Below are 25,036 nucleotides of genomic sequence, written 5' to 3'. Positions count from 1 at the left end.
AAAATACTTCCTGCCTGCTTGAGGTTTTAGTATTGATCTAGAAGTTGTTGTTTTTTTGCCACATTTTTATCATTTTACATCATTTTCTAAGACCATATTATTTCCCCAGGCATTAGCTATCCATTACTTCCAATGCATCCCTCCATGGCTAGAGATATTTCCCAAATACATATTTCATTACAATGATTCCATCCTTCATTTTTGTTCATGCCTGGGCATGCATAATGTCTCACAAAGGTGAATTTCAATATCATGGTCATCAATATCAGCATCACCTCCATGCAAAAGAAGTACTGTTTTCATCTGGACTTCATATTATGCATTCAGAATTAGAGGTAGATTTTTGTTTCATTTTGTTTTGCTTTGTTTTAAAACAATCTTTTACTGATTCGCATTAAATGGTATCAATGGTTGATGCTTTGGAATTGGGTATACTTGTGATACTAACATATATGCTAAATATATGATGCTAAAGTTAAGATCTGATCATGAATTTTTCACAAGCTCTTTTAAAATAAAGCAAAGTTAGGGGCGCCTGGGTGGCTCAGTCAGTTAAGCGGCCGACTTCGGCTCAGGTCATGATCTCGCGGCCTGTGAGTTTGAGCCCCGCGTCAGGCTCTGTGCTGACAGCGCAGAGCCTGGAGCCTGTTTCGGATTCTGTGTCTCCCTCTCTCTGACCCTCCCCTGTTCATGCTCTGTCTCTCCCTGTCTCAAAAATAAATAAAACTTTAAAAATTTTTTAAAAAATAATAAAATAAAATAAAATAAAAGCAAAGTTTAAAAATCACAAATCACCTTTTTTAATTTAAAGATTAAGAAATGGTATTAATTTTAAGACATCTACTTTAACTTTTAACAGTAAACTGTGTGTTCAGCTTGTCTCATCCTCCTTGAACCAGTGAACTAGCTGGGCATATCTTTCTCACAGCAATGGTAGAGTCATACCCAACTATATCAGCATATTTCAAGCACTGACCAAACAAGTCTTTCACTCTTTAGTTCACTCTTCCAAGGCTTAAGTAATGGAGAATTATATTTACCCAAGAAAAGTAAGGGAAGAGTAAACTGAATTTTTTTTTTAAATAATAATCTAATCAAGAGGAGGGGCTGTTACGTATTCCAGTTGAGCGAGGATTGTAGCTTGAAGTAGGTGAAAAGGGGGAAGACATGAAAAGAATCATAAGATTAAAGACATTTAGAAAGTAATATAAATAGGACACAAGGATAGGCTGGGATGAGGCCAGGGAAGGGTTCGTGAAGGAAGTGCCAAGCATTATTCCCAGGAGCCCAAATTGAATTGCTTGATGCCTAGTGTGGACAGCCACAGAGATAGTGAACAGTGGAAGAGATAGAGGTGGTTTTATGGGGGGAGGAAGGGGTTATAAACAACTGTCATCATTTCTAGTTGTTATTATAATTATTATTGATGTTATTACTGGTTTGGGAAATTGATGACAGTATTCTGCCTTCAGTGCTATATTTCCCAAGCTTGGGCATAAATCTATCTAAGGACACTGAAATCACTCAGCTGTGTCCAGCCCTATCAGCATTTTTTTCTCCTCCACAAAACAGTTCCTATAATATCATCCATCCCGCCTCCCCCCCCCCACCCCATCTTGATATTGCCATAGACACACAACGGTAAAAATTACTGCATCTATTCACTGGTCTTTGCAGAAATTGCCTTAGGTTCCATCCCCACTTTGTATTTTAAAGTGATGTGTGTGTGCATGTATGTATATACACACACGTGCGTAGTGAGTGAATTTTTCCAGTTTCAGCCCTATGTATGTTTCTCACTTTCATTCTATAATTAACCACTCTGAGACTAGTGAATTGGATTGGCCTGAATTACAGATTTTAATTATTACAAATATATTAGTTTTCGTATTTCTATTCTAGTTCATCAGTTGCAGCCATAAGGCAAGCTCTCATGCTACACCCAGACTTTGAGACACTCTACCCCATGCTGACCTGAGCATCCTGGGCCCCTACCTGTCCAGAAGACACGATTGAAAAAAAAAAGTTATTTTAGTAATTTTGGTAAAAAAATTGTTAATATAAAATAGTAAAAACTATAATAGGTGTGACAATATGCTCTGCCTAGAAATCAAAATGAGGCTAAAAAACGTGATCCAAAAAAACAAGGCTTACTTCCATTTAAAACATTTTTACTACTGAAGTAGCTAAATTACATTTAGATCTATTAATGACCTAGCTCAGTACAAGCATAAGTGCATTTAAATGAAACACACACACACACACACACACACACACACACACACACAATTTCTGGTAAATTATTTAGTGTTTTCAGCACAGCTGCACGATGTATTTATTAATTGCCTGTAAAATCAGCAAAATATGTTCAGTAAGTGCCAGTTTGCCATATATTGTACATAATCACACATTTGAGCCACACAGTTGTTTATGCCATTTTATAATCATGTTAATAATTACCAGACAACTAAATTATTCAGGAAACCATAAATGTTACATTTAATTACTTTATCATTTTTGTATGTTGCCATGGAGATTAAATTGCTAACTCCATCCATAAATTCAGTTCTTTTATAATCTCCATCTTTATCAATATGAATGTGGAATGAATTAGTGAAACTGCAAAGCATGCGCTAACAAGTTAGTATTTTCTTGGTATGTTTTCTATTCCTACAGCTTCTAAACAATTCTGTGAAAATTTATAAGGTTCTCTCTAACATCTTCAAAGCATTCCTGAGCTCTGAAAATTAAAGGGAGAGGAATAAAACAAATCTTTCATAAGATACAATTTCTACCTTCTGTCAGGAACTAACTGATTAGAAAACTCTTTATAGGTTAAACCAACCATCACATTTTTATGGTTCTATGTATTTCCAAATGTAAAGAATAAGCTTTCTCACTATAAACTATCCCTATACAGTAAACACTACCATGGTCCACAACCCCAGTCTGTCTGACAATTTATCATATATCCAGTTTTGTTTTTCTATGGTGTCTTTTTTTATAGGCCTGCAAATTTCCCTAAGAATATCCCTGCATCTAAAATCATTTATAACTTAAAACTATCTTGTGATAAACAGTAAATGTGTGCCAAGCCTTCCCATAAAGCACCCAGAGTCCATCTTACACTCTGAATGTAGGAAACTTGGGTCATTAAAATGAGTTACTCTTCTCACAGGTAACAGGTACTGAAAGTATCCAAAGATGCACTCAGGGCCTTAACATCACTTGAAGACTCTAGCTATACTAAAAAATTTTAAACTGTATTACAATTTAATCAAATCCTGAGCCTTTATATATACAATTCTAATATGTCAGTGTTCTTTATGGGTGATAAAAACCACCAAACTTTTTGTATTTATCTGCTGAATACAGATTTGGAGAGACTTCATACTAAAATACCCTGGGTCGTTGTTGGGTTATTTATGAACAGAGCAAGACTAGGAGACTAGAGATTCCCAACCTTTAGGCTGGATTAGACATATATAATGTTATTCACTAGTTCATTTGCAAATATTGATTTATCCAATTGTTGGTACAACATGAATTTTGAAGATACTTGGTAAAAGAATGCATTTGTTAAAAATTTATAAGAATTTTTACAGATATTTCTCCAATACAAAACTGAATAATCAGAAAATAATCATACAGTGTTCCAAAATTTCAAACAATATTGGGGGTACAAGTGAATACACAAAACCGTAGTAGGAGATGGAATGTTATAAATGCCATAATACCAACAAAATACTATAAAAATTCAAAGGAAGATAAACTCCAATTCAAGCTTCTAGAGAGACAGAGTTTTTTTCCACAGAATTGAGAACTTGATATGATAAAATATAATTAAATATCAAAACATGTGGCCAGACTATATGCCAGGTGACACTAAATCTTGCCCGGATTATTAATAAAGCCTCCCACCTGATTTTATTGCTTCTGGTCAGCCCTTTCCAAGCCAAACTCTTTACAGATGTTGCAGAACTTTTCAATACTTAAAATTCTTCTATTGTTTCATGTTTTCTCTAGAATTCACTCTAACAACATTAAATGACATACAAGTCAATTCAAAATGGCACCCTTGATAAACTCTCTCCTTTTTCAGCTCAGCACTCATCCCTTACACTCCATACACAGCAGCCATGCTAAATTTGTGGTTAGTCCTCAAAGATATCCGGGTTTTATTCAGCTTCTGGATCTTGTCTATTTAATCCCTTCTTTATAAGAAAAACTTATTGAGTCCTTTTTTCCCCTAGATAATTTCTAGTCAAGGCTCCTATCTCTAATTAGGTGCCTGTCCCTAAGAACATGTTCCCTAGTACTTGAAAATTGTATTAGGTGACTTTCCTATATCTTCATTTAATACCTGTGCTTCACCCAGGATAGCATATACCATATTTTCTAAATATTGCTACTTATTATTCAAAAAATATCAAAATAAAAATTAACAACACTTCTTCTAAATCAAAGATGCTCAAGTCTAAAATATGAAATTTAAAGGAAAAGATGAGTTAAAAATTGTGTAATACCATTAAAAGCTATCTTTATATGCATTCTGATAATGCTGACTATATTTATAATTCGTATTTTATATCTAATAAATTACTTCTGAATCCTAACTTTGCCCCTCCCAACTTTTCCCTCTCTTCAGATACCGTCTTCTTCATTGTCTGCTTAAAAAAAATCCAACAAACTGCCAAAGAGTCCCTGAAGGCTTCTCTGTGGTGTGGTGAGACAGTCACTCTCTGAGCCAGCCCTGGAACTTTGATATTGATGTGTCTCTCTAGGGGCTGCAGTAAAGATAAATTACTAGTTGTCATTTTCTAAAAATGCCTTTTAGCTCTTCAGACTATAGTCAATGAATAAAATGACTTAAAATAGTAATAAATTGGGGTTTATCATTAATGCCATCCCTGCAGTGCCATGTCAATATCAAAGGGCATGCTAGCAAAGAAAGCCACTAATATTAAACTTCAAGCTGAGATACAGATAATATTCGTGCATCTTCCCTAACAACTGAGGAAAAGAAACCAGCAAGCATCATTGAGGGAATAACAAATAATCAGGAAAATTAAGAAGTGAAAGGGGAACGCTTTTTTTGAGAAAAGCCAAATTCTATGTTTAAATTCAGAATTTGTCCAGAGAGCCCTTTTCAAATACAGTTGACTATTCAGATGCTTAGATCATCAGAGTGAAAGGAATCAGTATAAACACAGGCTCTCAAATGTCTACCTTTGCAAAGCTGTTTGTTAGTAAACACTGCTGTAATCATTAATTCAGATAAGTCCAGAGATCCACCACAGATCTATTGAGCTAAAAGACTTGGCAACCTCTTTGGAAAGAAGCTATCCTAGATGAATGAAAGTAGGGCAGTTTGAGGGTAAAGCAGTGACCTTTACTGAATCACTGAAGACTAAGATCCATGGGCATATATCTGATCCTTAAGCAAGAAGAGCTATAAATAGAAATAGAAAAAGGTGTTTCACTTGTTTGTGATGTCCGAGGAATAAGAAAACACTTCTCTGGGTCTACTGTTAAGCAAGTGAAGTGAAAGAGAAGAATTATTCTCTGTGTAGTGAGCGTAGTGCAGAGCTCCTAATACATCAAGAGCACCAGAGTGCAGAATGCAAAGTTGGTATGTCCTGGAGAGGGGCAGCAACTTTGGCAGAGAAACTCAGAGCAACCGAATTTCTCTTTTGTGGAAGAAACAACATTCTTGACACTGTTAACTAGCATTGTCTATATTGAGCAATTGAGAGGGCTCAATGAATGTGAAAGTGGCTGGCACGTAGTAAAGTCTCAATAAACACCAACTTTATATTTTTCTCTATCTACACACACTCCCTTAGTAATCTCATTAGTTTTTTTTTTTTTGTTTTTTTGTTTTTTTTGTTTTTTTTCCCCATAGCCTTAAACAGCATCCATAGCCCTAGGATTTAGGATAAATTTTGAAGGTGAAATTAATAGGATTTACCTGGATTGGCTATGGAGGTAGATAAAGAAAGGGAGAAGTCAAGATGTCTCAGGTTGTTTTGCCTGAGCAACAGAAAGGAGGGGGCAGTCATTTACTGAAAGAGCAGGAAGGGGTGTGGAGGTGAGAACAAGATTTCCAATGGCACTTAGTGTTTGAGATGTCAACTAAACAATCAAGTATTGTAAAGTCAAGCTGAATCCAGAGTTCAAAATAACCACCAAGGCTAAATATAAATTTGGCAGCCATCAAGTATGAGAATTAATGAGATCCCCAAAGAAGGGTATGTTGATAGAAAGCAAAAAATGTTCTCAAAGTCTGAGGTATAGTACACATAGAGCTTTAGAGATCTGAGAGGAGAGATAAGCAAAAACGAACAATAGCATAATAAAAACACAACAGGCACATGCACAAATAGGAGAAAGTGAGCAACCTAGGGCAAATGCTGCTTATAGACTGAGATAATTTCTAGAATCAGTCACTGACATTGGCAAAATCAATAATCACTGGTGACATCAGTAAGCAAGTCACAGTGAACCTAAAATGTGCCTTTCTACAAATTAGAAAAAAAGTACTGCTGCTCCTCGGTGGATACAGACCCACAACAGAGTGCGTGGTTTGGTGAATAGAACACAAGCTAGGTTTCATCCTCTACATGCTAGGTACTCTCAAGGAGTGAAAACACACAGAACTATAAGCTGCAGCAATGTAGACAAGAATTGTTTCAGGGACGTGGAGGGCATGAGAAAATGACTGGGGTAGGTGAAAGAGAGAATATAAAAAAGCCAACTAGAAAGACAAATATGAAAGACTTATTAAAGGGAATTGTGGGGCTCCTGGGTGGCTCATTTGGTTGGGCATCCAACTTCAGCTTAGGTCATGATCTTGAGACACTAAGAGAAAAATTACCAGGTGTACTCACAACTGCAGAGAAAAGACCTCCCCACCCCCCCCCACGCCCCACCCTCACCCCCTGCCATTCCCCGAACCAGCCAGGGCGTGCCCGGTTGTGGTCTGACCTAAAGGCGGGAACCAATCAAGTTCTGCTGAGTGTTCAAATTTAAATGTCAACCAATAACAGCTCTGTAACCGTGAAAAATCCCTAACTTGTTTGTGCCTGTCTATAAAAGAAGCTGTAAGATCCTGGCTCAGGACCTCTTAGCGTCACCAGTAACAAGTGCGCGGAGGTCCGGGTTCGAACCTGCAATAAACGACCCTTGCCGCTTGGCTTTGACTCTGGACTCTGGTGGTTTGTTCTTGGGGGTCTTTCGAATTTGGGCATATCAATCTCCCTGCTTGTGAGTTGGAGCCCCATGTTGGGCTCTGTGCTGACAGTTTGGAGCCTAGATCCTGCTTGAGATTCTGTCCCCATCTCTCTGCCCTTCCCCTGCTCACACTCTGTCTCTCTCTCTCTCTCAAATATAAAAAAATAAAACAATAAAACAATAAAATCAATCAATCAATGGAATTGTGCTTTAAAGTGGGAGAGGGGCACTGGGGTGGCTCAGTTGGTTGAGGGTGGGACTCCTGATTTTTGGCTCAGTTCATTATCCTAGGGTTATGGGATCGAGCTCTGCCTCGGGCTCCCCAAGAAGCACCGACACAGCTTAAGATTCTCTCCTTCTGCCCTGCTCACACACATGTGCACACACTCTCTCTCTTAATAATAATAATAATAATAATAATAATAATAATAATAATATTAAGTAATAAGGGGAGAAACAAGGCAGTAGCTAGAGAGGGTAGAGGTATCAAGTGAAGATTTTATTTTTAAGAATTTGAGCACATGCCATGAGCATCATACCCATATACCTGCACTCTTTTCCCTGCACCCATGGATGGCTCTTTATTACAACCATCTCTTCTGCCTGAGGGCTTTTACTCATGGCAGGAGCACACTGAATCAGATAGGAAGGGCTGAAGAATACGGCCCCAGGGTACATTAGTCAACTACTGTGGATGGGAGTTGATAAGTACTCCAGTGTCCTAAATTCTAATTTTATGGCCAATGTTCAAGCTCAGGGATCTTCTTAGAGTGTGTTAAAAATAATCTCTTATGTTTTGTAGTAGAGTAAATCAATACAACCTGTAGTACCTGGACTATAGCTGTTATCCCAGAAACTATTTTTTTCTCCATTTCAATATACATAGAACACCATCAGCAGTTTGCTTTCACTTCACAAGAACAGGATTATATCATTCTGCCTCAAGCATGCATTAAATTTTTGCTCCATGCCCCGTTTAGTTTATAAGGTTTTGGCTTTTCACCATCCCACTGAATATTTTTATGCAATCACCAATAGAACCTGGAGAGTGGGAGGTAGTAAGCACCTTGGGTGCCTTTGAAACACTAATGGATGGAAGATAAACCCCATCATAAAACAGGTACCTTCTTTCTCAGTGATGTATCTGTGGACATAGTTGTCTGAAACAACTGAAATTTTTTCCTTCAAAAAGGTACATCTCTGGGGTGCCTGGGTGGCTCAGTGGGTTAATCGTCTGACTTTGGCTCAGGTCATGATCTCTCCGCTTGTGGGTTGGAGCCCCGCGTTGGGCTCTGGGCTGACAGCTCAGAGCCTGGAGCCTGCTTCGGATTCTGTGTCCCTCTCTCTGCCCCTCCCTCACTCATGCTCTGTCTCTCTCACTCTCTCTCTCACAATAAATAAAACATTTAAAAACTTTTAAGTAAAAAAGGAACATCTCTAAATGATTCAAAATAACTATATAATTCAATCTATTTAGTTATACCTTTTTATTATTACAAATATGTGTCTTGGAGGTTTTTAAAGGGTATTGTTAATAATAATTAACAATATTTAATGACAAATTATACATAAATACCTTGACAACTTACAAGTCCATGTTTTTATTTTGTCCTATAGTAAAATAGATTCTGAAAAATGGAATTTCCTTAAAGCATATACACATACCCAGGTAAAAACATACACTGAAATATTAATTATATGTTGGACTAATAATAAGTGAGAATTATTTTTTTCCAAAATACATGTTAAGAGTTTAAAATATTAAAGGTATTATTTTTATGTTATCAAACAAAACTTAGATTCTTACTGCTAATGAAAACATCAAAGTTTATGTAGAAAAGTTAAGCACTTCCAGTTTTCAAATCACCATGTTAGACTGATTTTAAAAGTAGTTTATAAAGAAACATACTATGACATAGAAGCATTAAGGAATGGTAAACCATTTCATATATGAATATTAAATCAAACTTTCTTGAAAACTATAAATTCAATTTTTAATTTTTTTAAATGTTTATTTCTGAGAGAGAGAGAGAGAGAGAGAGAGAGAGCGAGCGCACAAGTAGGGGAGGGGCAGAAAAAGAGGGAGACACAGAATCTGAAGCAGGTTCCAGGATCTGAGCCGTCAGCACAGAGCCCGACATGGGGCTCGAACTCATGAACCGTGAGATTATGCCCTGAGCTGAAGTCAGATGCACCGACTGAGTCACCCAGGCACCCCTGGAAACCATAAATCCTTAATTTTGTTTTCAATATAAATTTTTCTCTTCATTTGTTATATTCAGTGAATTTTCATCTGATTCTTTAGTGTTGCCCTGAGAGATTGAACTGTTTTTACTTCAGAGAACAAAAATTATAATTATCTATTGAGTTAGAAATATAAAAATATATTAACCAAATATCTGAAGGAGATTTGTCCTTGATGTTTAATACTCACATATCTTAATTTATTGTTAGCAATTTGCTTCTAATAAGCTGTACTCCACTTGTCAGAAATAGTATTTGATAAAGTTTTGAGTGATAACATGTGTCAATTATGTAAATATATACTAGAACTTAGAATAGGTTAAGAGAAAAGGAAATCTGATAGTATTCATATTATATAGATATAATGACTTAATATAATACGCATTTTTGTTGATATATATATACATATATATATACATATATATGTATATATGTATATATATATGTAAACTAGCTTTACAACGTATAGTACAAAAATCTGTGTATTTTACTGCAAATACAGTAAAAATCTTCTCTTCCCCTACCTCATTAGCTTCCAAGGAGATATGATTTTAACTTTGTCAGTTTGAATATTATTGTATTTATCACCTTTATATTTGGATAAGTAATTAATGATGAGCAGATTACTTTTGTTATTGAGAATCTGAAAATGTTCATAATATCTCTATTGTTTCAAGTTTGGGGAATTCAATTATTTGTACCTTCAAAATAAGTTAAAATTCTATTAAAAATTTGTGTTGAGCAAGAAATGTGCTGAAAAAAAATTTTTCCATCCATATCCAAAAATATGCTTTACTTATCTTTATCACATGCGCGCACACACACACACAATGTTAAGATGTAACCGAAGGCATCTTTCTGTTTGGTCAAAATACATAAGCCTCAACTTGAAATAAATTGAGGTAAGATTCCAGGAGGCTGTACTCTTCCATTTGTATCTGCTTGACTATGGGCAGAGAGAAAAGCCTTTCTCAGTAACTGCCCCTTATTCTTCAATTAAGTTTATATTATCCCCTTTGAAGCTGAAATCCTAGCCCATTTGTTTATTAGCAGTCACGTTTTAGCTATGAAAACAAGAGTACAAATATTTCAGGCTTCCTCAAGTCCAGGATAACATGGTTCTTCTTAACTAAAAACGTGGGGCTCCTTCCAGGGTCAGCACTAGATAATATTTCATTGTATAAATGTACCACGGTTCATTCATTCACCAATTGAAGAAAATCACGGTTGTGTCTGTCTTTTGGCCTATATGAACAAAGTTGCTACGACCATTCACATGCAGGTATTCACGGGCACATGAAATTGCAAGATCAGCTGGGTAAATACCTAGGAGATAGATTGCCAGACGCTGTGGTAAGTTGTACAACTCTCTTGCAAGGTATTTGCGGTAGGTTGCTCTCCCACCAACAATGAATGGCAGTTCCTATTGCCCCACATCCTCCCCAGCAATTGTCACAGGCAGTGTTGGGGCTTTGAGAGGTTTTAATTGGTGTGTAGTGGTATCTTATTGTTGTTTTCATTTGCAATTTCCTAGGTGAAAAATAATGAGGATCGTATTTTTATATACTTATTCCCATCTATGTATCTTCTTTGGTGAGGTATCTATTCAGATCTTCCACCCGTTGGTTAATCAGATTAGTTGTTGTTGTTTTATTGTTTGGTTTTAAGACTTCTTTGAACATTTTCAAATACAAAGTCTTTATTATGTGTGTTTTCAAATATTTCTCTCTACCTGAGTTTCACCTTTCATTCTCTTAATAGGGTTTACACAGAAGTTTTACATCTGATACAAGTTTTACAAGCAAGTTTTACATGTTAATCAAGTCTAAGCTTGGCGATGACAAACTAGCAACCAGAAATCTAAGACTATTTTTACATTAATTTTATATTCTGCTAAATTACTGAGTACTTCTAATAGGTGTGTTAGGTTGATCATTGATCCCCTTTTGTTTTCTAGTTATACAATCATATCATCTGAAAACAATTTTATTACTTTCCTAATCTGATTTTTTTGATTCTCTTGTCTGATGGTATGGACTAATGAGTCTATACGATGTTGAGTCATAGAGGAGATCCTGGACACCTTGTTGTGTCCACGCACAGTTTAATTGCTCATTGGCAACTCCCCAACCTGTTACATTATCTAGTTGGTATCAATGTTTACTCACAAAATATAGGAACTGATATTTATTATCTCTTATTATCCTATTATTATTTTTTATCTTTCTGTCAAATACAGAGAGAAAAATGATCCTATCTGGCAAATTATAATCACTGTTTTGTGTAAGTAACTCTCTTGTTCTATTTATTTATTATTTTAAAATAAACACTCTTTGTTCTCATTTTTATTCTTCCAAATGCAAATATTCTACCTAACTGAACATGTAGCCTTATATTTTATATGTCCCTTTAAACAAGAGGCTGGGATGTTTTGGGAGAGTGTTTTTTTGTTTGTTTGTTTTTGTTTTTTTGTTTTTGTTAATTTTTTTTTAACGTTTATTTATTTTTTAGACAGGGGGAGACAGCATGAACAGGGGAGGGTCAGAGAGAGAGGGAGACACAGAATTTGAAACAGGCTCCAGGCTCTGAGCTGTCAGCACAGAGCCCGATGCGGGGCTTGAACTCACGGACCGCGAGATCATGACCTGAGCCGAAGTTGGCCACTTAACCGACTGAGCCACCCAGGCGCCCCTTGGGAGACTGTTTTAAATGCACATAAATTATCTTGTGTTAAGACCACATTCTGTTTCTTACTTTTTTCCTTAAGCATTGTGTTCTTAAAAGTTATTGGTACTGCTGAGCTCATACCTCTCTTACCGTTTCTATTTTTTAGGGATCCATAACATACATCCACTACATTTTATTTACACAGTCTCCATTTAGGGACATAAAGATATCTTTCAACTCCCCCACTTCATTATATTTAGCTTTTTTATAGCTCTGTTTGTGATATGTACAGCCAGGTATGAAATGAATGTATACAGAGCATAAATATAAATAATTTGACAATGTACAGATGTGTTGCACATTAGGATGGCCAAGCAGTGTTAAACTCCCACAAACAGTGTGCGAGCAGCTCAGTTTGCCAAAATTCTTACTACCACTTAGCACTATCCAACTTATCAATTTTTGTTAACCCAATGGCTATATATATCACCTTTTTAAACATTTTAATTTCTCTATTTATGAGTTTAAATATTCACTCATATCCTTTCTAACTAACCACTTGTGCTTTCCTTTCTGTGAATTGCCTGTTTGTATCTTGCTCATTTTTTTTTTCTATTGGATTTTTTGTCCTTCACTTGTTGATTTCTAAGTGTTCCTATCGGATTCTAAATATCTGCTCATACTGGTTTGCTATACTGAGAGTGTTCTCTTTCAATTGTTTGTTAGCCATGATCTCTGTCCATAGTGCCTTTGTTAAGCCCAAATCCTTAATTTTAGTGAGAACCAACCTATCTATTATTCACCTTACTATTGTTGCCTCATGATTCTTCATTAATTCTTATTCACAAAGTTTTATTTGCCTTATATTTGCCACATAATGTTAAACTTCACACTGAGTTATTTCAGCCCTCTGGAGCCGGGTGATGTTTTTATAGTAGTAGGTACATGAATCAAGATATACTATTTAAAATTTCTACTCTCCTCATTGTATCTGACATTTTTTTTTTTCTGACTGAAGCGGATCTTTTAAAAAAATTTTTAATATTTATTTATTTTTGAGAGACAGAGACAGAGACAGAGACAGAGTATGAGAGGGGAAGGGGCAGAGAGAACTAGAGACAGAATCCAAAGCAGACTCCAGGCTCTAAGCTGTCAGCACAGAACCCAACACAGCGCTTGAACTCACGGGCCGTGAGATCATAACCTGAGCCAAAGTCAGACACTTAACCGACCGAGCCACCCAGGCACCCCAGAAGTAGATCTTTTAAAAGTTTCCTCAGTGAAGCTCATTAAGGTAAGTTTCCTTTACCAAGGGTATATCTCATAATATATCTAGGCCTGTGAACTGTCCATTCAAAATTCCTATCAGTGTGCACTGACAGGGCATCTCAGAAAGATCAATCAATTCATCATTTCTCATTTCAACCATGACTGATCTAATGTAGCTTTTAGCCCAGATATATACAAATTTGGTTTCCAAGTTTTCTGATTGATTCTTTCTCATACTTATTCCTTTCCCCCCCCCCCCCCCCCGTTCTGCCTGACCATGATGGCTAATTTTATGTGTCAACCTGCCCAGGCCACAATACTCAGATATTTGGTCAAATAGTATTCTAGATGTTTAAGTGAAGGGATTTTTGTTTTGTTTTGTGGGTTTTTTTTTTTTTTTGAATGGGATTAACATCTGAATCAGCAGACTTTGAGTAATGGGAATTGCCCCACAAGATATGGGTGGGCCTCATCCAATCAGTTGAAAGTCATAAGAAAAAAGACTGACTTCCCCCTGAAAGGGGAAATTCTACTAGCCAACTGTCTTTGGATTTAAAACTGCAACTCTTTCTTGGGTCTCCAGTTTATCAGCCCACCCTAAAGATTTGTATTTCCCAGCCTTCACAATGTGAGACAATTCCTTGAAACAATCTCTCTCTCTATATTTATTATCTATATATAGACATCTAGATATAGTTATATTTAGAGAGATGTATATATGTACACAGAGAGATGTAAAGAAATACATTTCTTCATGCATTTTGAAAATGTCTTACGGGGTGCCTGGGTGGCTGAGTCAGTTACGCATTCGACTTTGGCTCAGGTCATGATCTCACAGTTTGTGAGTTTGTGCCCCACATCAGGCTCTGTGCTGACACCTCAGAGCCTGGAGCTTACTTCCGATTCTGTGTCTCACTCTCTCTCTGCCCCTCCCCAGCATGCACTCTGTATCTCTCCTTCTCTTTCAAAAATAAATAAAACATTTAAAAAAATTTAAAAAAGAAAAAGAAAATGTCTTACTTTTTATTTGAAGTTCTTTGTTATTCCCTCTTCCTCTTTTGTTTTCTTACCTGCTTCTATCACATCCATTCTGGAATTGCTCCCACTTGGTTTCTTGTGTCCTCAGTCCAAAACGAGATTTTATGAAAAAATCCAGACCCACGGTGATACTGACGATATAACAAACATAACCACCATGCCAGTAGGTATGTAGATGCCAGAACATTGTCCTCTAGCCTCCTCTTAGGCATGTACTTTTATATGCAGACACAGCCCACAGGCAGTGCTATGACTTTTGTTTGTCTCTCCTCCTCATTCATGCCTTTAGCTGCGATCTCTAGTGCCCAACTGTTGCAGAAGTGATGTTAGTACTAATTATTGTATAAAATTCAGTCATGTATTTGCCTTTTCCTGCTTCAAGACTTGCCCTGGAAGCCCGTGTTTGAGCCGTCCCCTAAGCTCTATCCATTTCTCCTCTACAGTTCACACAAATAATATCTTGTATGTACCATCATAAGACAGGTTTCACAACTTCTTACATAGAAACAATCACTATCTTCAAAAAAGGTAAAATATGAAATAAAAACCACTGACATACTCAAAATGAATAAAAAGTAATTGTGAATGAGTAATCAAACAAATTTGATTATATTTACACTTCATAGTTGTTAAGAGATGATGGTAGAACATAGGTCAGAAAATCATAATTTGACATCCAAACAGGATATGTTTGATCATCTTATGAATTTAGGGAAGATATAGTGCAAATGTGGGATTTTAAGACTTCATGAAAGAGGAAATAAGAGAGCTGAGTATGCTGACAAAACAAAGGATTTGTTTTACCACATTATTTCATGTATTAGCATTTACCTCTCAGTTATGTAGCAGTTTCCTTTTGCTGTGCTCTTTTCTGCTTAGGTAAGCATTTCAGAAGTTACTTAATTTACAAAGTCTTTAAGATGTTTTGACAAAAAAAGAAAAGCCTTCTTCTAACTAGAAATTAAGGGTTGTTGTGTTTTTGTTTGTTTTTGTTTTTGTTTTGCCACTCTTTTTTCCTTGTCCCCAGAAGAAAGATCAAAGAACATATTTACTGTGATACTTTTTATCTGAGAAAACTTATACACCATAGAAGAAAACACAATTGATGTAATTCACGCCCTTAAAATGGTATGAATAAATGCTAAGAAGGATACATTAAGTACATGATTAAATTGGTCTGAACTAATTAGTTTTTTTTAATATAGTTTTATAAGTTTACTTATTTATTTTTGTGAGACAGAGAAAGAGAGAGAGAGACAGGGAGGGGGGAGGACAGAGGATCTGAAGCAGGCTTGGCACTGACAACAGAGAGTCCAATGCAGGACTCAAACTCATGAACCACACGAGATCATGACCTGAACCAAAGGCAGACGCTTAACCAAATGAGCCACCCATGCACCCCAGACCTAATTAGTTTAAGAGAAAAAAATCCTTAAATATATATATATATATATATATATATATATATATATATATATATATAAAGAAAAAGAAAATTGTGTGTATATATACACACAATTTTCTTTTTCTTTATATGTATTATTTTCCCAGAGATAGTCACTCCCTGACTTTGGTGTTACTGTGGCAATAGTTGGATTAAAAAACTACCCAGCCACATCCCCAGCACCACAAGCCTGGTAGTGTGCAAGTAGCCCAGATGGGCCACGCCACCCCACAGTGAATCCCGCCCCTAGGAGGGGGGAAGAGAAGGTACACACCAGTCTGCCTGTGGCCCCAGCGGTGGGCTGGGGGCAGATATCAGGCCTGACTGCGGCCCCACCCACCAACACAAGTTATTCAAGACAGCACAGGGGAAGTGCCCTGCAGTTCCACACCACTCCAGGGACTATCCAAAATGACAAAACAGAAGAATTCCCCTCAAAAAAACGTCCAGGAAATAACGACAGCTAACGAACTGATCAAAAATGATTTAAACAATATAACAAAGTGAATTTAGAATAGTAGTCATAAAATTAATCTCTGGGCTAGAAAACAGTATAAAAACAGCAGAGAATCTATTGCTACAGAGATCAAGGGACTAAGGAACAGCCAGGAGGAGCTAAAAAATGCTATTAATGAGCTGCAAAATAAAATGGAGATGACCACGGCTCGGATTGAAGAGGCAGAGGAGAGAATAGGTGAACTAGAAGATAAAATTATGGAAAAAGAAGAAGCTGAGAAAAAGAGAGATTAAAAAATCCAGGAGTATGAGGGGAAAATTAGAGAACTAAGTGATTCACTAAAGAGAAATAATCTGGGGCGCCTGGGTGGCTCAGTCGGGTAAGTGTCCGACTTCAGCTCAGGTCACGATCTCGCAGTCCGCGAGTTCGAGCCCCGCGTCAGGCTCTGTGCTGATGGCTCAGAGCCTGGAGCCTGCTTCCAATTCTGTGTCTCCCTCTCTCTCTGCCCCTCCCCCGTTCATGCTGTGTCTCTGTCTCAAAAATAAATAAACGTTAAAAAAAATTAAAAAAAAAAGAGAAATAATCTAAGCATAATTGCTATTCCAGAGAAGGAAGAGAGAGGGAAAGGTGCTGAAGGTATACTTGAAGAAATAATAGCTGAGAACTTCCCTGATCTGAGGAAGGAAAAAGTCATTGAAATCCAAGAGGCACAGAGAACTCCCTTCAGACATAACTTAATTGATCTTCTGCACGACATATCATAGTGAAACTGGCAAAATACAAGGATAAAGAGAAAATTCTGAAAGCAGCTAGGGATAAACATACTCTAACATATAAAGGGAGACCTATAAGACTCGTGACCGATCTCTCTACTGAAACTTGGCAGGCCAGAAAGGAATGGCAGGAGATCTTCAATGTGATGAACAGAAAAAAATATGCAGACGAGAATCCTTTATCCAGCAAGTCTGCCATTTAGAATAGAAGGAGAGATAAAGGTTTTCCCAAACAAAAAAAAACTGAAGGAATTCATCACCACTAAACCAGCCCTACGAGAGATCCTAAGGGGGATACTGTGAGACAAAGTACCAGAGACATCGCTACAACCATGAAACCTACGGACACCACAATGACTCTAAACCCGTATCTTTCTATAATAACACTGAATGTAAATGGACTAAATGCGCCAACCAAAAGACAAAGGGTATCAGAATGGATAAAAAAAACAGCACCCATCTATTTGCTATCTACAAGAGACTCATTTTAGACCTGTGAACACCTTCAGATTGAGAGTGAGGGGATGGAGAACTATTTATCATGCCACTGGAAGTCAAAAGAAAGCTGGAGTAGCCATACTTATATCAGACAAAGTAGACTTTAAATTAAAGGCTGTAACAAGAGATGAAGAAGGGCATTATATAATAATCACAGGGTCTATCCATCAGGAAGAGCTAACAATTATAAATGTCTATGTGCCAAATACAGGAGCCCCCAATTATATAAAACAATTACAAACATAAGCAACCTTATTGATGAGAATGTGGTCATTGCAGGGGACTTTAACACCCCACTTACAGAAATGGATAGATCATCTAGACACACGGTCAATAAAGAAACAAGGGCCCTGAATGATACATTGGATCAGATGGACTTGACAGATATATTTAGAACTCTGCATCCCAAAGCAACAGAATATACTTTCTTCTCGAGTGCACATGGAACATTCTCCAAGATAGATCATATACTGGGTCACAAAACAGCCCTCCATAAGTTTACAAGAATTGAAATTATACCATGCACACTTTCAGACCACAATGCTATGAAGCTTGAAATCAACCACAGGAAAAAGTCTGGAAAACCTCCAAAAGCATGGAGGTTAAAGAACACCCTACTAAAGAATGAATGGGTCAACCAGGCAATTAGAGAAGAATTTCAAAAATATATGGAAACAAATGAAAATGAAAATACAACAATCCAAATGCTTTGGGATGCAGCGAAGGCAGTCCTGAGAGGAAAATACATTGCAATCCAAGCCTATCTCAAGAAACAAGAAAAATCCCAAATACAAAATCTAACAGCACACCTAAAGGAAATCGAAGCAGAACAGCAAAGACAGCCTAAACCCAGCAGAAGAAGAGAAATAATAAAGATCAGAGCAGGAATAAACAATATAGAATCTAAAAAAACGGTAGAGCAGATCAACAAAACCAAGAGTTGGTTTTTTGAAAAAATAAACAAAATTGATAAACCTCTAGCCAGGCTTCTCAAAAAGAAAAGGGAGATGACCCAAATAGATAAAATCATGAATGAAAAGGGAATGATTACAACCAATCCTTCAGAGATACAAGCAATTATCAGGGAATACTATGAAAAATTATATGCCAACAAACTGGACAACCTGGAAGCAATGGACAAATTCCTAAACACCCAGACTCTTCCAAAACTCAATCAGGAAGAAATAGAAAGCTTAAACAGACCCAAAACCAGCGAAGAAATTGAATCGGTTATCAAAAATCTCCCAACAAATAAGAGCCCAGGACCAGATGGTTTCCCAGGGGAGTTCTACCAGATATTAAAGCAGAGATAATACCTATCCTTCTCAAGCTATTCCAAAAAATAGAAAGGGAAGGAAAACTTCCAGACTCATTCTATGAAGCCAGTATTACTTTGATCACTAAACCAGACAGAGACTCAGCCAAAAAAGAGTACAGGCCAATATCCCTGATGAATATGGATGCGAAAATTCTCAATAAGATACTAGCAAATCGAATTCAACAGCATATGAAAAGAATTATTCACCATGATCAAGTGGGATTCATTCCTGGGATGCAGGGCTGGTTCAACATTCGCAAATCGATCAACGTGATACATCACATTAATAAAAGATAAGAACCATATGATCCTGTCAATCGATGCAGAAAAGGCATTTGACAAAATTCAGCATCCTTTCTTAATAAAAACCCTGGGGAAAGTCGGGATAGAAGGAACATACTTAAAGATCATAAAAGCCATTTATGAAAAGCCCACAGCTAACATCATCCTCAATGGGGAAAAACTGAGAGCTTTCCCCCTGAGGTCAGGAACACGACAGGGATGTCCACTCTCACCTCTGTTGTTTAACATAGTGTTGGAAGTTCTAGCATCAGCAATCAGACAACAAAAGGAAATCAAAGGCATCTAAATTGGCAAAGATGAAGTTAAGCTTTCATTTTTTGCAGATGACATGATATTATACATGGAAAATCCGATAGACTCCACCAGAAGTCTGCTAAGAACTGATACATGAATTTAGCAAAGTTGCAGGATACAAAATCAATGTACAGAAATCAGTTACATTCTTATACACTAATAATGAAGCAACAGAAAGGCAAATAAAGAAACTGATCCCATTCACAATTGCACCAAGAAGCATAAAATACCTAGGGATAAGTCTAACCAAAGATGTAAAAGATCTGTATGCTGAAAACTATAGAAAGCTTATGAAGGAAATTGAAGAAGATATAAAGAAGTGGAAAAACATTCTATGCTCATGGATTGGAAGAATAAATACTGTCAAAATATCAATACTACCCAAAGTTATCTACACATTCAATGCAATACCAATTAAAATTGCACCAGCATTCTTCTCGAAACTAGAACAAGCAATCCTAAAATTCATATGGAACCACAAAAGGCCCTGAATAGCCCAAGTAATTTTGAAGAAGAAGACCAAAGCAGGAGGCATCACAATCCCAGACTTCAGCCTCTACTACAAAGCTGTAATCATCAGACAGCATGGTATTGGCACAAAAACAGACACATAGACCAATGGAATAGAATAGAAACCCCAGAACTAGACCCACAAACGTATGGCCAACTCATCTTTGACAAAGCAGGAAAGAACATCCAATGGAAAAAAGACAGTCTCTTTAACAAATGGTACTGGGAGAACTGGACAGCAACATGAAGAAGATTGAAACTAGACCATTTTCTCACACCATTCACAAAAATAAACTCAAAATGGATAAAGGACCTGAATGTGAGACAGGAAACCATCAAAACCCTTGAGGAGAAAGCAGGACAAGACCTCTCTGACCTCAGCCATAGCAATTTCTTACTTGACACATCCCCAAAGGCAAGGGAATTGAAATCAAAAATGAAGTACTGGGACCTTATGAAGATAAAAAGCTTCTGCACAGCAAAGGAAACAACCAACAAAACTAAAAGGCAACCAACGGAATGGGAAAAGATATTTGCAAATGACATATCAGACCTAGGGCTAGTATCCAAGATCTGTAAAGAGCTCACCAAACTCCACACCCGAAAAACAAATAACCCAGTGATGAAATGGGCAGAAAACATGAATAGACACTTCTCTAAAGAAGACATCCGGATGGCCACCAGGCACATGAAAAGATGCTCAACGTCGCTCCTCATCAGGGAAATACAAATCAAAACCACACTCAGATATCACCTCACGCCAGTCAGAGTGGCCAAAATAAACAAATCAGGAGACTATAGATGCTGGAGAGATGTGGACAAACGGGAACCCTCTTGCACTGTTGGTGGGAATGCAAACTGGTGCAGCCTCTCTGGAAAACAGTGTGGAGGTTCCTCAAAAAATTAAAAATAGACCTACCCTATGACCCAGCAATAGCACTGCTAGGAATTTACCCAAGGGATACAGGAGTACTGATGCATAGGGGCACTTGTACCCCAATGTTTATAGCAGCACTCTCAACAATAGCCAAATTGTGGAAAGAGTCTAAATGTCCATCAACTGATGAATGGATAAAGAAATTGTGGTTTATATACACAATGGAGTACTACATGGCAATGAGAAAGAATGAAATATGGCCCTTTGTAGCAACGTGGATGGAACTGGAGAGTGTGATGCTGAGTGAAATAAGCCATACAGAGAAAGACAGATACCATATGTTTTCACTCTTATGTGGATCCTGAGAAACGTAACAGAAACCCATGGGGGAGGGGAAGGAAAAAAAAAAAAAAGAGGTTAGAGTGGGAGAGAGCCAAAGCATAAGAGACTGTTAAAAACTGAGAACAAACTGAGGGTTGATGGGGGGTGGGAGGGAGGGGAGGGTGGGTGATAGGCATTGAGGAGGGCACCTTTTGGGATGAGCACTGGGTGTTGTATGGAAACCAATATGACACTAAATTTCATATACTGAAAATAAATAAATAAATAAATAAATACATACCCAGCTGACAGATCTCAAACTAGGCCTAAGATGGGTGGCTGGATGGGATGATTTTAAAAAGCTCTTAAAACATGAAATTCTATGATACATCAGATATCTGGCACTGTAATGTGGACAGAACAAGACATTTTAAGTCATATTGTATGGAAAACCTGGTCTATAAATGATCGGTCATCTATTCATCATATAAGCCTAATGTCCATGACTCTCAGTCCCTGTTTGCAAAATATGAAAAATAATGCTGCTTTTCTGTTGTGATAGTATGTTGACAGAATACAAAGCACACACTAGAAATGAATTATATTTCTACCCTTTAATAAATAAATGCTAACTAAAGAAGATTTTAGATACCTGGCATTTTTAAGATATTGAAATATAATTTTTAAGACAGTGAAACACAATCACCTACCCGATTAATCAGATAATGGAAAACACATACACAAGTCCACAAACCCTCTCAACAACAGCATTACTTTCAAGGATTATTTAAATAGTGCATTTCCATGTCATTCCTTCTTTGGTAATGGCCCAATTTTGAAAATAACAATGGTTTCCTTATCATTAACATTACTACTTCAGGTTCTTACTGCAATTTTTATTATTGAATAGACCAATTCCATGTTATATAATATGAGGATTCATACAGAAATTTTAAAATATGGCTCTATATTTTATGGACTGGTTTCCCTTGGAAATATCTATTGTCCTTATTGTTCTTCAAGATCTTGCAGCTAGAGTCTAAGATTATGTGGTTGATCTATTCATCTCCTTTGGTTTGATGTCCAGTGGCATATCTGCTTATCAGCATAGCATTTATTCTCACTGACAACACTGACTAGTCATTGGCCTGTCACTTTATGGGTCCAAAAAAAAATGTGTGATCTGATTAAAGTCACAGAAGCTGTACTGAATAACAGATACACAATAACCAACCATATCATTACATGATATCAAAACAACTTTCTCTAGTAATATAGGAAATCTTCCTGGATATCCTTTTACAAAAATTGGTAAAGTTCTTATATATTAGAATAAAATTTCACTCAAGAATATTGTTAATCTTCAAAGGGTAGAGAGTGCTTGTTATTTAATAATCTATTTTTAAAATTATTTATTCTTTGAGAGAGAGAGAGAGAGAGATTGGGGCGGGGCGTAGAAAGGGGCAGAGAAAGAGACAAAATCCCAAGCAAGCTCCGTGCTGTCAGAGTGGAGCCTGATATGGGGCTAAAACTCACAAACAGTGAGATCATGACTTTAGCCAAAATCAAGAGTTAGATGTTTAATCGCCTGAGCCACCCAGGTGCCCCTGATTTAGTTTTTATTTCAATTATCAGAATCACTAAAAGGAATATATTGGGCTGCTTCCAGGGACAAAACTCTCAAAAACCTTAGTAAAGAAGTGTTTTGAATTAGTAAAAAATGAATTACTGGTTGGCAGAAGGATAGCAAAATTTAAGAAATGTTGTATTATTGTAACAATGCTATCATGTAATTTAATTCTCAGAACAGGCACTATTAACCCTACTTTCACAGATAAAGAAACGAGACACAGAAAGGCTGAAGTAACTCACCAAGGACCAACCCAGCACTAAGTGCTGGACCTGGGATTCAAACTCACTGAACGTGTTTCTGGAATCCATCCTTTAAAACTCCATATAGCCTCATATTTGGGTCACAAAACTTAGACCACAAAATAAACACACAAACATCTCCCCAGCTTCCTGGCACACAATAATATTTAGTGAATCTAAATCTAAGCTTACCTTTACGATGCATAAGAATCAAAGCTTCTTTCAATGGGTATAATCTTCTACTATGGAGATTTTTGTGGCCAAGGCTCCTTTATAGTTTCTGAAAATAGGAGACATTCATTGTTGGAAAGATAAGTGGTTAAAGAATTCTAGTTTCTGGTCTTACATGCAAGTAGCTAATATCCTCACAAGAAAACAGATAAGCAAAATTCAACAACTCTCCTGAGTCTCTTAGAGAATTGGGAATTGAGGCAAACTACTGCCCAAAATCTGGAAGACAGACAAGCAGCTCCAGAGAATCACAGCTTACCAGAAGCAAAACCCGGAAGCAGCAGCCTGCAGCTGAAGCTAACGTCAGTAGGCCGAATGTATTGATAATTGATCAATTGGTGTGGACTCAGGTTGGCTCAGAGTGAAAAGCTCCGAAGCCATCCAATAGTAGGGGTCCCCACATTCTTGTGAGTTTTACCTCCAGCTGGCCTGTTGCTCTCACTGTAAAAATTAGAGAAAAATCCCTCTGTACTTCAGGCAGAAGGACAGGAAAAGTAACCATATATTCAGAGCTCTCCAATCTTCTTAATAAGGCCCACCCTCAAGAAAACTTGTTTACCAGAGCTTAACCTGCCGAGGTTTACTAAAGATTAATCAACCTGAGGGAAGATAAATACCCAACTCAGGTTCATTTAAAGACTGACACCTGGGGTGCCTGGGTCGCTTAGTCGGTTAAGCGTCCAACTCTTGATTTTGGCTCAGGTCATGATCTCACAGTTCCTGAGATTGAGCCCTGCGTGGGGTCTGCACTGACAGCATGGGGCCTGCTTCAGAATCTCACTTTCTCTCTGCCTCTCCTTTCTCCCTCTCCCCAAATAAATAAACATTAACTTTAAAAAAAGACATATGTAATCATAGGACTATAGCATACTTCCCTTCCCTCACACCTTACCACTGCATCAATAGGGCCCGTGTAATAACAAGGGATTGCGGCTAGAAGAACTGCAAGCCTCAGACTCTATTTAAGGAATCTTTCAAAAAATTCAAAGAGAAGAGTCAGAAACAAGGATGCTAGAGGGAATTGTAGACTCTGACAGTACAGCCCCCACAAACAATAAATGTGGCCTAACTCGTATCCAAATAAAAACAAACGACCAAAATTCACACTAAAGACCTATATACCTCAATTCTTTTTACCTGATATACAGTTACAAATATGGTAGACATTACTCTCATTATATCATTAATCACTTTAATGTGAGTGGTCTAAATATACCAATTCAAAGAGACTGTCAAGGCAGATTAATAAAAACAAGACCCAACTATAAGCTGTCTACAAGAAAGGTAAGTGGTTGAGCTCCGGATTCTTGTTCTTCAAGGAAAAGTTACTAATTAATTAATCCTTCTTAATTCTGACCTTTACTCTCAAATTATTTCAGTGTTTTTACACCTAGTGTATCTCTTAAAATAGGTTGCTTTGCTAATAAGAGAAACCCAGCTCAAAGTGATTTAAGCAAATAAAGGGAAAATTCCAGATCATGTAATTCATTTGTTCCAAACCTCAGGTCTGGGCTCAACCCAGAGTTCAAACCATATCACAAGCTGGTTTCTCTATTTCTCCAATACACTTCCTCTACATGATTTCATTCTCAGATGGGCTTCAAGACAGCTGCTAGAAGTGCCCAGGTTTAAAGCCAATCAAAATAGTGAGATGCTTTCCCCACATGTGGAACCAAACTCATTTTGT

This window comes from Neofelis nebulosa, chromosome 2 (genome assembly GCF_028018385.1).
Source record: "Neofelis nebulosa isolate mNeoNeb1 chromosome 2, mNeoNeb1.pri, whole genome shotgun sequence".
NCBI classification, from domain to species: Eukaryota; Metazoa; Chordata; class Mammalia; order Carnivora; family Felidae; genus Neofelis; species Neofelis nebulosa.
Note: the sequence above shows the minus strand (reverse complement) of the source record.